General features: G+C 37.3%; 1 pseudogene; it reads left to right on the forward strand.

Annotated features, from left to right (window-relative positions):
- Window positions 1-9,551: 9,551 nt before the first annotated feature.
- Window positions 9,552-9,650, forward strand: LOC138827315 (U6 spliceosomal RNA; annotated as a pseudogene).
- Window positions 9,651-14,979: the final 5,329 nt, after the last annotated feature.

Below are 14,979 nucleotides of genomic sequence, written 5' to 3' on the forward strand. Positions count from 1 at the left end.
GTAGTATCCTATAAACTTAAGTAATCAATGATGCAATCTTAAGACAGGTATATATCCTTAGTTGCCTATTTGTAACAAGGAAACCTTATTGTTCCCAAAATTGTTATTCATCTTATTTCTGTAAAATTCTGTGTATGGTGGAAAAAACTTATGTTGTTTGTTCGATTGCTCACATTTGCAAGTTTTTGTAAATGACTATTTTAAGTCTTTTTCATTTGAAATTTGATCATACTTTGAAGCCGTTATAGATAGGTGCAAAGGTGATGGATTTTCAAGTACTTATTTATTAACTGATTTAGCTTTGTGGAGCTAATGGATTAAAAGTAAGCCTTGCTTAAGAGCTACTTCTAAATTTCTGCAGCTTAAAATTTCCCAAATGAGGTCTTGCTGGCACAAATGTCTCCTTGACCTTTCACCCTTGCTTCATGTAGGAACAGCCCAACCAGAATGTCTTACCCTGACAGCATAGATTGTCTTACTGGAGCAAAACTAATCTTAGTTACAAGGGATTATATAGAGACAAACAGTTCAGACAGAACTGTTCGGACTAGAAGGTATTTTTTCAAAATATAACTGCTTATTACACCCTACCATTTCAAAAGTAGCTAAAGCCAAGAAGGTGAAAAAATTGTTCATATGCATGATTACCTAATGTCCTGGCCTGACTACCATCCAACCAGGCAGGAAGTTACACCACTGATTTTCTATCACCAAATATATTCCATAGCTCCAGGAGAAGTCCATATGTTTCTCCTGGTTATTAGGCCTTAAATTGGTAGTGTTTTAACCACAGTGTTTCCTCTTGCCTCTAAGCTGTACATCCCCGAATGGTAAAGCTTTAGTTCTAATTCTCCTAAACAATGAGGTAGAGGCAATGGAATAATACTTTAAAACAGTTGCCTTTGATTCCCTAACCACAACGGAACAATGCAAAACATTTTCTTATAGATAATTATATATTTTATATTTATATGTGTTGATTTTATATTTCACACAGTGGATCTTACTGGAATTAATTGATAATTTGACAAATTAATTTATATTATTCCAATAAATAGATTGGAATATAAATAATCAGGATTAGAATATATATTAGAATATAAAAAGTATCAATGCAATGTTTTCGGTATAAACTTGTGATACTTTCTACGTGTTCTTGGTCTTCTGAATTCACATGGTAAAAAAAACAATGTTGTTTTCCTCTAATCTATGAGGGATTTTACTCTGCTGCTCTGTTTATTGTTTTAACTCGCTGGTCCCAAATTGTTTTTCTCCATATTTCTGAAGCATTCCTACTGATTATACTCAAATTTTGCTGATATGATGTCTAAAAGGTATTATTCTTCTACAGGATCCATGGGTCCTAGGATCCCAGGTCCCAGTTATCTGCATCATCAGATAACTAGGGCAAAAGTTCCCACCTATGCCCATGCAACATGCCAAGAGAAAGTAATTGAAGACCCATCTCAATTTCTCATTTCTTACATTTCAGGGCCCCAATTCCTTGAAATGAAGGAATTAGCAGTGAGCAATTGGGAAATGCAAGACAACTTAAAATGCAAGATGAAATCACAAAATGTGAAAGTACAGTAATTCAAACTTTCAATTTTCAGATGACCATGCCATATGAGTGGAAAAGACCACAAATGTCACAAGATTATTTGTAATACCGTTCTCCTAATGATTAATGAATGATTTCAGTCCAGTATCAGCAGGCTAAAAAATAGTTCCTGAACGATAGATCCATAATTGGTTTACCAATGCTAGGAATACTTGACATAGAGGTCAAATATAATTCAAAAAACATTAATTGAGAAGATCCTTAGTGCTTCAAAACACTGTTACTTCAGTAAACTTGGTTCTGTAGTATAAAAATGTCATTCTCAAATAAATGATAACCTACATTTAATCTGCTGAAAGTATATTCCTTTTCAAATAAACTTTTAAAAATCACATTTGCCAAAATAACACTTTACAAGTGATCATATTTAGTGAGGTTACTAGTATTTCAAGTGTAGGGAGCAAGTTTCAATAGAGTTGATTTATTCACCCAGCACTAATGCCAAACAGGTTCAACCATTCATTAAAGTGTAGGAATAGTACCCCCCACCATTTGTGTTTTTCAGTAGGTACCTTCAAAAATTTGTTAAATAGTTCAGCCTCCAATATTTCAAACCAAAACATTAGCTAATAAAGTAAATTTCATAACATAAGTACATTTTAAAAAGTCATGAATAGTTGCCTTATCATATGGTGTTTTATGTTTTCCCTATATGTCTAACATAGTAAGAAATATGACTTTAAGTCTTGAATATGGGTACTCATCAGAGATTTGACAAACATACAATCTGTCTTCTATTTCTATCATATTCCTCTACCGTAGTAAATTTGATATTTCTTCTTTTGCCAATACTTATAGTTAGTTGAAAATATCCCAGGTAAAATAAAATAATCACACACCACTGTACAAAGCCATTTATAAAAACTGGTAGTTAGGAATACATTCTAAGCCATTTTTAAACTTTCTTGTTGACTACAGATTAATCTTCCAAATGGAGGGCAATGAAATCATGTCTAGGTGCTTCATGTCTCCAGTCTTGCAAATTGTTACTTCAGATGAATGAATTATGGAAATATAAGCTGACATCAGTTCAAGTATATGCAGAATTGAAACTCCATGGAATGTATATAAACCTTTCAAAGTACTAACAGACAGTTTAACAGAATGAGTATCAGGAAATTGAATTAATAGTAATAATAGTAAAGGAATAATAATAAAGCCATAGAATGAACGAAGAATGGAACAAGGGGCAAGTACAGCTAGAATACTTAATATACACATGTGAGAAAGGAAGTGGTAAATCAGAAATAAATCTTGTAGAAGGGGTTGGTTGAGAATGATAGAAGGAGTGACTCTGATCCCGGAACATTGGACAATTAGATGGACATTTTTGTAACACACTTTCACAACTTTTTGAAATTCAGTGAAAAAACACAACAAAAAACAAAAACACACAAAAAGCACAACCAAACAGCAATCTCTATAGAGTACGATTATGACCTCTCAAAATTTTAAATACTTAATGAAGGACAATCTTGGGAAAAGCATACAAAGCTGTTCGAAGTGAGCAATTTGTGGTAGAGGAGAAATTTTAACAGATTTAAATAGACTGTTTAAGGTTATAAATCACCTACATCTGCTGCAAATATTTTCTTCTGCGAGTTCTCTTGGTCTGAAAGGATATTCCAATCCTGAGCGACACTTGATAGCTTGTGAAGGTAGAATGGAAGAAACAAGATCAAGAACCCATTAATCCATTGGAGAGGAAACAGTCGTCTACGTTTTCTCTCATTTCTATTGACTACTTTTATTCATAAGTTTAAGTCAAGTGATTTGAATTAAATATTTCCTTCTTTGTTTTGGCAAAGTAATTGGTCAAAATAATTCACTAAATATTATTAGCCTTTTTTTTCTATCATGCTGTTTTCTTGTCCAAGCGAGTCCATTACACTTCCCGCTTGCATTTGGTTGCCACAGAAACCCAGCATCAATGTTAATGAGGACAATCTCTAATGTAAAACTTTGTCTCCAAAATACCAGTCCAAGAAGCTGTGATCACAAATATTTAGCTATACATTTTTCTTTTTTCTTTTACCTTGAAAGTCTTCTTTGTCTAAAGTGCCCTCAAAAATAAGTACTCTGCCAATTTTTGGATCAATCACTTATAACCTCAAAGATATTTTGCTAACAAGATGCTTAGAGGAAACCGAAGAATACTGCACTTTTATCTTCTCTCTTAAGACTCTCCTTAGATACCATGTCAGGAACAGTGAAGTTATTCTTTGCAAAATTATTTCAATAGATTATTTTTTTCTCTTCATCTTGCATTTGCTCAACAAGATGTATGGAGAATAATAGAGTTGAATCACCCATACCATGGATGACAGTGTCTTTCACAAAAGGACAATGCTCCTATGTCCTATTTCTCTGTCCTCCTCTTAGCTCTTGCCTGATTTCCAACTAATCACAGATTCTTAGCTTCAAGTCTAATGAAGGTGAAGGACTATAAGGACTCCCCCATTGCTACATTGTAGGGCTAGATCTCTGGCAGGAGGTAAGTGTGAACGACGCACTCAAGGAACACACGTTGGGAGAACAGGCTTAAGCAGTTCTGGTTTATTTCTGCACAAGGGTTGGGATTTTATAGCTCCAACTTTCCCAACCTCCTGAGTCCTTCCCAGCCAATTACTTAGCGGGGAGTTGATGATGGGCACTGCTTGGTGACAGGCACTGATTGGTCCCCCGGGGGCATGTAGGGAGCAGGGACAGCTCATGGCAGGAAAGCTAGGCAGACGTGCCTGTGGGTCACGTCTCTATGAGCAGGAAGTGTGCTTCAACTGCTACTCTAGCTGACTCAACCAGATCTGACCGGCTCTACCCACAAATTTTCCCTTTTCTTTTAAAAGGACCGTCATTATGGTGACCCGTCATTGGAGGCATTTTTGCCGGGAGTGCAAGCATTTAATAATTCCTAGGAGAGTAAGCCCTACATGTGCACGGCCTCCCCAGATGACCAGAGAGGATGGCGAAAACCATTGTTGTAACTTTTTAAGCACATCTTCTAAAAAGGAGACAGCGGGAATAAGCTGAATGGTGGTCTGGTTTAGGTGGGTAACATCATGCAGCAGGTTTTGGTTGAAGTTTAAGTACTTAAGGGACTTAGGGCCTTTGAGGTAGTTACTAAGTTCAGTGAAATTGGGTGCGGGAGTGGTAAGCTGACCGACAGAATTAGTCAAAGCATTACATAGTCCTCCTTGTTGTAATCAAAGAAACGTAATCTGTTCTTGGAGCAAGTCTATTTGTTGTTGGAGCACAAGGAGGCCTCCCTTAAGATGATTGGCAACTTGTAAATGTTATAATTCTATGGATGACAGTTGAGGGATGAGCTGGTTTATCTGTTGCACGGTGGACACGCTTTGGGACAGCAATACAGCCGCGGTGGTAGCTGAAGCCACTGTAGCGATGATTGCGGACCCGATTGCAAGGATCAATCCTACTGCTCTTTTAGTGCACGGATGAATCAAATGAATCTGGGAAAACTGAGAGTCATTAGTAGCCAGAACAATAAATGGGGGAACACGTACCAAACCTGCAAAAGGATATGAGTCATTGGGTTGCCAGTGATTGCTGAGAGTGCAAGTAGCGGAGGAGTTGTCTCCTAGACAAAAAAAGAACGGGGCTCTAACCACTACCATTCCTGACACCTGGTCATATCCAGATCAGTTACAGCGATGAATATTGGCCAATAGGAAAGGGGACAAAATGAGGCAGGAATGTGATGATCAAACGAATGGCATGGGGGGTCCTAGGTCTCCCAATCGTCCTCCTGAAGAGTCATAAAACTCCTTTAGATTTTGAGGTTTGGGATCCTTTTCAGATTGGTTGTATATAGCTGGGTCTCTACCCTTAAAAGAGTTTTAAAAAAACTATGAAGATGAAGCAGTGGGTGAGGCTTCAATAGCCAAGAAGCTGTGTTTAATTGGAAATCAGGAAAGAGCTGAGAGGAGGACATAGAAGTAGGACACAGAAGCGTTGTCTTTTTGTAACAGACCTGTCTTCCAAGGTATGGGTGATTTACCTCTATTCTTCTCCATACATCTTGGTGAGCAAATGCAAGAACAAGAGAAAAATAATATATTGAAATAATTTTGCAAAGAGAAACTTCACTGTTCCTGATATGATATCTAAGGAGAGTCTTAAGTGAGAAGATAAAAATTGAGTATTTTTTGGTTTCCTCTAAGCATCTTGTTAGCAAAATATGTCCTTGAGGTTAGAATTGATTGAAACAAAAAGTGATGGAGCACCTATTTTTCTGGGCAATTTAGACACAAGAAGACTTTCAAGGTAAAGGAAAAAGAAAAAAGTTAGCCAAGTATTTGTAATCACAGTTTCTTGGACTGGTTTTCTGGAGACAATTTTTACATTAGATTTGTCCTCATTAACATAGATGTTGTTTCATGGCAACCAAATACAAGAGGAAAGTTTAATGGACTCGCTTAGTCAATTAAACAGCATAATAAAATAAAATGGCAAATAACTTTTAGTGAATTATTTGACCAATTACTTTGCCAGAATAAAGAAGGAAAATGTAATTCAAAATGAATTGACCTAAAAGTATGAATAAAATGTAGTGAAGAGAGATGAGAGGAAAAAATAAAGGATTTTTTTCTCTACAGTGGAGTAATGGGTTCTTCATTTTGTTTCTTCCATTCCATTTTTCCAAGCTATCAATTGTGGCTCAGGACTGGAGTATCAAGTTCAGACAAAGAGAACTCATAGAAGAAAGATAATATTTGCAGCAGATATATGTGATTTATAACCTTAGATAATCTATTTAAATCTGTTCAGAATACTCCCCTACGCCAAACTGCCCTCTTTGAACATCTTTGTTTGCTTTTACTAAGACTTCCCTCCATTAACTGCTTAAAATTTTTGAGAGGTCATATTCATACTCCCTACAGATTGCTGTTTGGTTGTGTTTTTTATTTGTTTTTGTGTTTTTTTAACTGAATTTCCAAAGGTTGTGCAAGTGTCTTACAATTAAATATGTCCACCTAATTATCCATTGCTCCTGGATCACAGTGACACCATCTATCATTCTCAACCACTCCATTCTCCAAGATTTATTTCCGATTTACCACTTCCTTTCTCAAATGTGTACATTGAGTATTCTAGCTGTACTTGCCCCTTGTTCCATTTTTCATTCATTCTATGTCTTTACTATTATGGCTCTCTGGTTTCAACTTCCTGATAGTCATTCTGTTAAACTGTCTGTTAATATTTGAAAGGTTTATATACATTCCATGGAGTTTCAGTCCTGCACATACTTGAACTGATGTCAGCTTATATTTCCATAATTCATTCATCTGCAATAACAATTTGCAAGACTGGAGACTTGAAACACCTAGACATGATTATATTCTCATCCATTTGAAGATTAATCTTTAGTCAACAAGAAAGTTTAAAAATGGCTTTGAATGTATTCTTAACTACCAGTTTTTATAAATGGTTTTGTACAATGATGTGTGATTATTTTATATTACATGGAATAAAACTTTCTACTACCTATAAGTTTTGGAAAAAGAAGGAAAGTAACATATACTAATATAGAAGAATATGATAGAAATAGAAGATAGATTTTGTCACATCTCAGATGAGTACCCATATTCAAGACTTAAAGACATATTTCTTACTGTGTTAGACAGAGGGAAAACAAAACAGCATATGATAAGGCAAGTATTTGTGACTTTTTAAAATGCCCCTTATTAAGTGATGAAATTTACTTTATTAGCTAATGTTTAGGGTTGAAATATGGGAGGCTGATCTATTAAACAAATTTCTGGAAGGCACCTACTGAGCAACACAAATGGTGCGTGGTACTACTTTTAGACTTTAATGAATGGTTGAACCTGTCTGACATTAGTGCTGGGTAAATGAATCAAGTCTATTGTAACTTGCTCCCTACACTTGAAAAACTTGTAGTGTCACTAAGTGTCATCTACTTATCAAATGTTATTTTGGTAAGTGTGATTTCAAAAAGTTCATTTGAAAAGGAATACACTTTCAGGAGATTAAATGTAGGTTGGTTTGAGAATGACAACATTTTTATACCACAGAACCAAGTTGTACTAAAGTACCAGTGTTTTGAAGCACAAACGATCTTCTCAATTAATGTTTTGCTGAATTAAATTTAACCTCTAAGTCATTTTCCTGACCATGGTAGATCAATCACGGATCTATCTTTCCAGGAACTATTTTTTGGCCCACTTATGCTGGACTGAAATATGACATTAGTCATAAGGGGAGGGGTATTAAAAATAATCTTGTGACACTTTCTGATCTTGTTCACTCATATGGGCTGGTCATCTGTCAATTCAGGTTGAAATACAGTAATTTCTCTCGATTTTGTGACTTCATCTTTCATTTTAAGTTGCCTTACATTACACAATTGCTTGCTGCTAATTCTTGTTTCTCAAGGAATTGGAGCCCTGAAATATAAGAAATGAGAAATTGAGATGGATTTTCAGTTACTGTCTGCTGGCATGTTGCGTAGTCCTAGGTGAGAAGTATTGCCCCTGTTATCTGATGATGCAGGTAACTCAGCCATAAGATATTAGGACCCATGGGTCTATAGAAGAATAATGTCTTTTAGATATAATATTAGCAAAATTGGAGTATAATATGTAGGAGGAATGAATCAGAAATATGGAGAAAAACAGTTTGGGACCAGTGAGTTAAAACAATAAACAGAGCATCAGAGTAAAATCTCTTATAGATTAGAGGAAAACAACATTTATTTTTAACAATGTGAATTCAGAAGACCATGAACACTTAGAAGGTATCACAAGTATATACCGAAGACATTGCATTGATACTTTTTATATTCTAATATATATTCTAAACTTAATTATTTACATTCCAATTCTATTTATTGGAATAAATAAATATCAATTTATTTGTCAAATTATCAATTGATTCTAGTAAGTTTCACTGTGTGAAATATAAAATCAGCATATATAAATATAAAATATATAACTATATATAATATAATAAAATGGCACATGTTTTGCATTGTTCTGTTTTGGTTAGGGTATCCAAAGCTACTCTGTTTTAAAGTATTTTTCTATTATCTCTACCTCAGTGTTTGATAGAGTTAGATTTAAACCTTTACCTTTTGTAGATTCACAGATTGGAGGCAAGAGGAAACATTACCAATTTAAGGCCTAATAACAAGGAGAAACATATGGACTTCTCCTGGAGCTATGAAAATATTTGGTGATAGAAAGGCAGTAGTCTAAGTTCCTGCCTGGTTGGAAGGTAGACAGGCCCGGACATTAGGTAATCATGCATATGAACAATTTTTTCACCTTCTTGGCTTTAGCTACTTTTGAAATGGTAGGTATAATAAACCATTATATTTTGATAAAAAACCTTCTAGTCTGAAAAGTTCTGTCTGAAATATTCATTTTTCTATGATCCCTTGGAACTAAGATTTATTTTGTTCAAGTAAGACAATTTACGCGATCAGGGTAAGATATTCTGGTTGGTCTGATCCTACATGGAAGAAGGGTAAAGCATCTGGTAGACATTTGTGCCAATGAGACCGCATTTGGGAAAATTTCAGCTGCAGAAGTTTAGAAGTAGCTCTTAAGCAAGGCTTACTTTGAATCCGTTAGCTACACAGAGCAAACTCAGTTGAATAAATAAGTATTTGAAAAAGCCATCCCCTTTGGACCTAGCTAAAAATGCTTCAAAGTATGATTAAACTAAAATGAAAAAGATTTAAAATAGTCATTGACAAAAAAAAAATTACAAACGTGAGCATTCAACTGAACAATATAATTATTTTCCATTATACACAGAATTTTAGGGAAATAAGATCAGTAGCATTGTTAGAAACAATAAGGTTTCCTTGTTACAAACAGGCACCCAAGGATATAATTCTGTATAAATATTGCATCATTAACTACCTAAATTTAGAGGACATTACATGCTTCAGCAGCACATGAACCCAAATTACACCAATACAGAGATTAACATGGCAATTGCAAAGGATGATATGAAAATCTGTGAATTATTCCAGATTTTTCATTCTTCAGATGCAAGAAATGAAAAACAATTATTAAAAAGTTGATTACAAAATTAATAGTGTAACAATACATGTAATCCATATAAATAAAAGTTAGTTTGACATCAGTGTATTAAATCTTCACCTTAGAAAGGCCTTTACATAGCATAATCGTTATAAAACTTTTAAAATTAGACAACATTGTCATTTTATTCCAAAGAAATATACTATAAGGACCTAGTAAAAAAGGAATCTTAAACTGTTTTGGTATGGAATGCAATCTGAAAGGACACATTTATTAATGAGCCTATATATTATAAAACAATGTAGAATTCAAAGTCTTATATCTAGGAAAGAATAAAATAGATAATTGGCATTATACAAACAGAATACAGAATATTTAAAGGTATAATTTTTCACATAAGCACCAGAAATATCTTTAGTTTCTTTAGTACTCATTTCAACAGATAAATTAAAATTTGTGAATAAAAAAAAGCAAAAACTCGAGGGTGTCCAAGATGGTGACGGGGAACTAGGGGAATGCCACAGCTCTCCCCAACCAAAAAGAGAGTTTGAGTTCCAACGTTTAATCTCCCCAAGAGACCGACAACAACAAAAAAATCAACATCCAGAGAAAAACAGGAGTTGAAAAGAAGAATTTCACAACAGAGAAGCTTGAAGACGCCTCCCCCAATGTCTATTGGCCACAAAGCAGCGTGCCAAGCCATGGCCAGCCCGGCCTGGTGGGAGCTACCAGTGGCCCAGATAGATACACAGGGAGTTGTCTGCAGATCACCGGCACCAAAGACCCCTGAGGTATGAGTGTCAGACCGGCTGATCCTGACGAATGAAGAAACCTCCGAGCAGGGAACTTGCACAAAGATCCCACCCCTTCCCCTCACTCTCCATTGGAGCAGGGAGGCTCCATCCCACCAAAGCCACTCAGCCCCATGGCAGGAACCTCAGAGATACATGAGATGCCCACAGAACACCAGAGCAGAAGAACTGAAAGGAAGTGGTGCTGATCCAGAGAGCACAGAGACAAACCCCAGCAATCAGAACCTGAACAGAGTCCCCACCCCACCCCTCCGGTGGAGGCCAGACGCCCATCCCTTGGAGCGGACCCAAACAGTGTCAATGGGGGCAGTGACAGAAAAGAAACACACAGAGCCACCACCTCTCAGCCTAGCCCACAACCACCTCAATTGAACTCTGATTGCAATGGCAACCAACAACAACCTACATCACATGAAAACAAATAGCTCCAGGGTGAGTACCCCGCAGGGGACAGTGTATTCCTCAAGGGAGACCAGAGCTGGTGGTAATTCCCAGACCCCCTACCCCAAAACCTGCACCACAGGACCCACTAAACCTAGAAACTGTTCAAGAGCTCCACCAGCTCATGAATCACACTCAGCTGGCCAGGCTAGAACAAGAGAGACCCTGGAAGGAAGCTTAAAAGCCCAAGCCTGGTACAGCGCCATTGGGTCAAGAACCCAACGGTGGAAGAAATTTGAACTGTGTACTCCAAGCTGCGTAATCTAGGTGGGATACACAGCAGCACAGGTCCAACAGGTGTGCCCAGGCTGGGGTCTGGGACCAGGCCTGGGGATCTGGTGCCTGAGCAACATAACCAACTCCTCCCAACTGAAATCAGAAGCTGAGCATACGCCTCAGTAGAGGGGAGAAAAACAGGGAACTACACTCCTGGTAATCATGACTGTGACAGCAAAAGATGCGGGGGGTTCAGGACAAGAGAAGCCCAAACTCCACAAGAACCTGACCCATGTATTCTAGGCTAAGAATTGAACAACACAGGCCTCCAGCACCCGATAATAGTCAGGAGCTCAGGCTGGTAAGGTGCTCAACAGTACAGTGCTTGTCTTAGGTGCAAGAGGCCCTGGATCTGATTCCTCAGCAAAACATAAGCTGAAAGGGCCAGATGTGGTGCTATGGGTCAAATGGTAGGGTGCCAGCCTTGAGTTGAAGAGCTGAGGGACAGCACCCAAGACCAGAGTTCAAGCCCACAAATAGCCAAAAAAGTAAAACAAAACAAAACATCAGGAGACCATAGCAGACTCCAGCATCTGGGAGAATACATCCAGCACATCCAAACTAGCCAAGAGCACCTGTAGGAACAAACAGGAGCAGTCTAGGCTGCTCAACCCTTCTAACGGCGGGAACTGCCAGTGATCTACAGCAGAGAGCTGAGAATCCTGTGTGGGTCAGACCAGCAGCTGGAGGTCGGCCCCCAACAGAACCGAGATCAGGTACAGACTCCCTCTACCAGCACAGAAACAGTAACCAAGCAAAGACAGACACCTATTGACCAAAACAAAATTTCAGATTAGTCTGCAATAATCCCTGAATAACCATGAGAAAATCACAGAGAAATATTATAAGGTTTATCAACAGCTAGGATAGCAAGCTATCTCTAAAAGCCAGCAGCAACCCAGGGGAGAGCCCCACTGGGAGCAAAGCAGGAATGGAAGACAAACACTACATCCAAGACATGCTGGAGGCAATGACTCAAGAAATAAAGTGAGAAATAGACCAGAATTTGAAAGAACACCAGGTCAAAATACCAAAAGAGGTGCAGGACATCAAAGAGGAGATGCATGCAAAAATAGAGGTAGCACACACCTCACTAAGCCATGAGATAAGTGACAAAATAGAGGCAGTACACACCTCATTAAGAGGTGAGATTAGTATTTTGAAAACCAACATTGAATCCATTAAAATCAACAATGAGTCCATTTCCTCCATGCAAAACACAATGGAAGCCACAGTTAACAGAGTGAACAAAATGGAATTCAGAAGACAGAATACATCAACTGGAACAAAAAATGACAGATATGGAAAATTCACTTAAATTATACCAAAGGGAAATTCAAGGGCAAGCAGATAGTGCCAAGAAAATTAACCTTCATATACGAAGGTTAGGAATATCAAAGCAAGGGAATGCAACACCTATTCCCCAAGATAATCGGTGAAAATTTTCCCCATCTCAAAAAAGAACATCTTACCCACATAACAGAAGCATATAGAACACCTAACAAGCAGGATCCCAGGAGAAACACTTCTAGACACACTATAGAATAATTGATAGATCTGAATGATAAGGAAACAATCTTGCATGCAGCAAAAAATGAAGAAGGAGCTATACTACTATAGGAAAATATTAGAATCACTACAGATCTCTCCACACAAACACTGAATGCAAGAAAGGCCTGGGAATGTACCACATGAGCCCTGAGAGCCAATAACTTCCAACCCAGACTGATATACTCAGAAAAGCTAGCATTCACATTCGATGGAGAACTGAAAATTTTTAATAGCAAAGAAAAACTAAATTAATACATAAACATTAAGCCAGCGTTACAAAGACTACTAAGAGGTGGAACACAACCTGAGAAAAGCAACCAGAAACAGGGACCTGCACCGAGACAGGCATTAATAGAAGTCTATCTGAGCAAGGACAGAGGAAAGGAAAGATGAAAAACAGTGACCATAATGCATCTCTCTATACTATCTCTTAAGATTAACGGGCTTACTTCACCAATCAAAAGAAAAAGAACTGCAGTTTGGATCCTAAAACATGACCCATCCATCTGTTGCCTTCAGGAGACCCACCTCTAAGCCAAACATGCAAACAAACTCAGAGTGAAGGGTTAGAAAAGGATCTACCAATCAAATGCCCTTAGTAAGAGAGCAGACGTAGCAATCCTTATATCTGACAAAATAAACTTGTCATTAAAATCATTGTAATGTCAAACCATCCCTGCATCCCTGGGATGAAGCTTACCTGGTCATAGTGTATGATTTTTTAAATGTGTTTCTGGATTCTTTTAGCTAGAATCTTAAGGATCTTTGCACCTGTGTTCATCAAGGAAATTGGCCTGTAATTCTCCTTTTTGGTTCGGTCTTTGCCTGGTTTGGGGATGAGTGTGATATTGGCTTCATAGAATGAGTTTGGGATAGCTCCCTCCTTCTCTGTTTCTCTGAAGAGCTTGAGGAGTGTGGGTATTAGTTCTTCTTTAAAGGTCTTATAGAATTTTGCTATGAATCTATCTGGTCCTGGGCTTTTTTGGTTGGAAGACTTTTGATAGCTTCCTGTATCTCGTTGTAGGATATTGGCTTATTTAATTGGTTTCTTCTTTGCTCAGTTTGGGCAACTTGGATTTCTCTAAAAATGCATCAATATCTGCCAGGTTTTCTTCCTTTAGAGATTATAACTTTTTAAAATAGTCCATTAGGATTGTTTGGATATCTTGGGTACGTGTTATGATTTTTCCAGTGGCATCCCTAATGCTGTTACAATGGCTTTCCTCTCTTCCTTTTTTAATTAATCTTGCAAATGGTCCATCAATTTTGTTTATTTTTTCAAAGAACCAGCTTTTTGTTTGGTTAATTTTGGCTGTATTTTTTTATTTTCTAATTGGTTAATCTCTGCTCTTAATTTGGTTATCTGGCTCCGTCTAGTAATTTTAGGTTCCATTTTTTCTTGTTTTTCTAGCTGTTTTAATTGCAACATGAGATTATTTACTTGGTTTGTCTCCATTTTCTTGATGTGGGCAATGAGGGCAATAAATTTGCCCCTCAGGACTGCTTTTGCTGTGTCCCACAAGTTTCTTTGTGAGATTTTTTTCATTTTCATTGAGTTGTAGGAAATGTTTTATTTCTTCTCTGATCTCTTCCATTACCCAGGCATTTGCTATGGAGTGTGCTGTTCAATTTGCATGTATTAGAGGAATTTCTGCGGTATGCTTTGTTATTGAGAACTGGCTTGATTCCACTATGGTCAGATAGGATACAGGGGATTATGTCGTCCCTTTGTATTTGCTTAAGTTCCTTGCATGAACTATGATATGGTCTATTTTGGAGAAAGTTCCATGAGCTGCTGAGAAGAATGTGTACTGTGTTGTTTTACAGTGAAATACTCGGTAGATGTCAGTTAATTCTGCTTGAAGTATGGCCTCACTTAATTTGGTAGCTTCTTTGCCAATCCTCTGGTTGGTAGGCCTGTCCTTTGGTGAGAGCGGTGTGTTGAAGTCTCCTAGTATTATCGTATTGGGATCTATTTTATTCTGTAAGTCAATAAATATAATCCAACCCATCAATAGAGCCAAAGTCAAGAATCACATGATTTTCACCACAGATGCAGAAAAGGCCTTTAATAAAATTCAACATTCATTCATGCTAAAGGCTCTGGAGAAAACAGAAATAGCAGGAACATTTCTTAAAACAATAAAACCATTTATGACAGACCAATAGACAATATTATACTTAATGGGGAAAAGCTACAACCAATTCTCCTAAAATCAGGAAGAATGCAAGGATGCCAACTGTC

The sequence above is a fragment of the Dipodomys merriami genome, unplaced genomic scaffold (genome assembly GCF_024711535.1).
Source record: "Dipodomys merriami isolate MVZ:Mamm:240054 unplaced genomic scaffold, mDipMer1.0.p SCAF_1539, whole genome shotgun sequence".
Classification (NCBI taxonomy): domain Eukaryota; kingdom Metazoa; phylum Chordata; class Mammalia; order Rodentia; family Heteromyidae; genus Dipodomys; species Dipodomys merriami.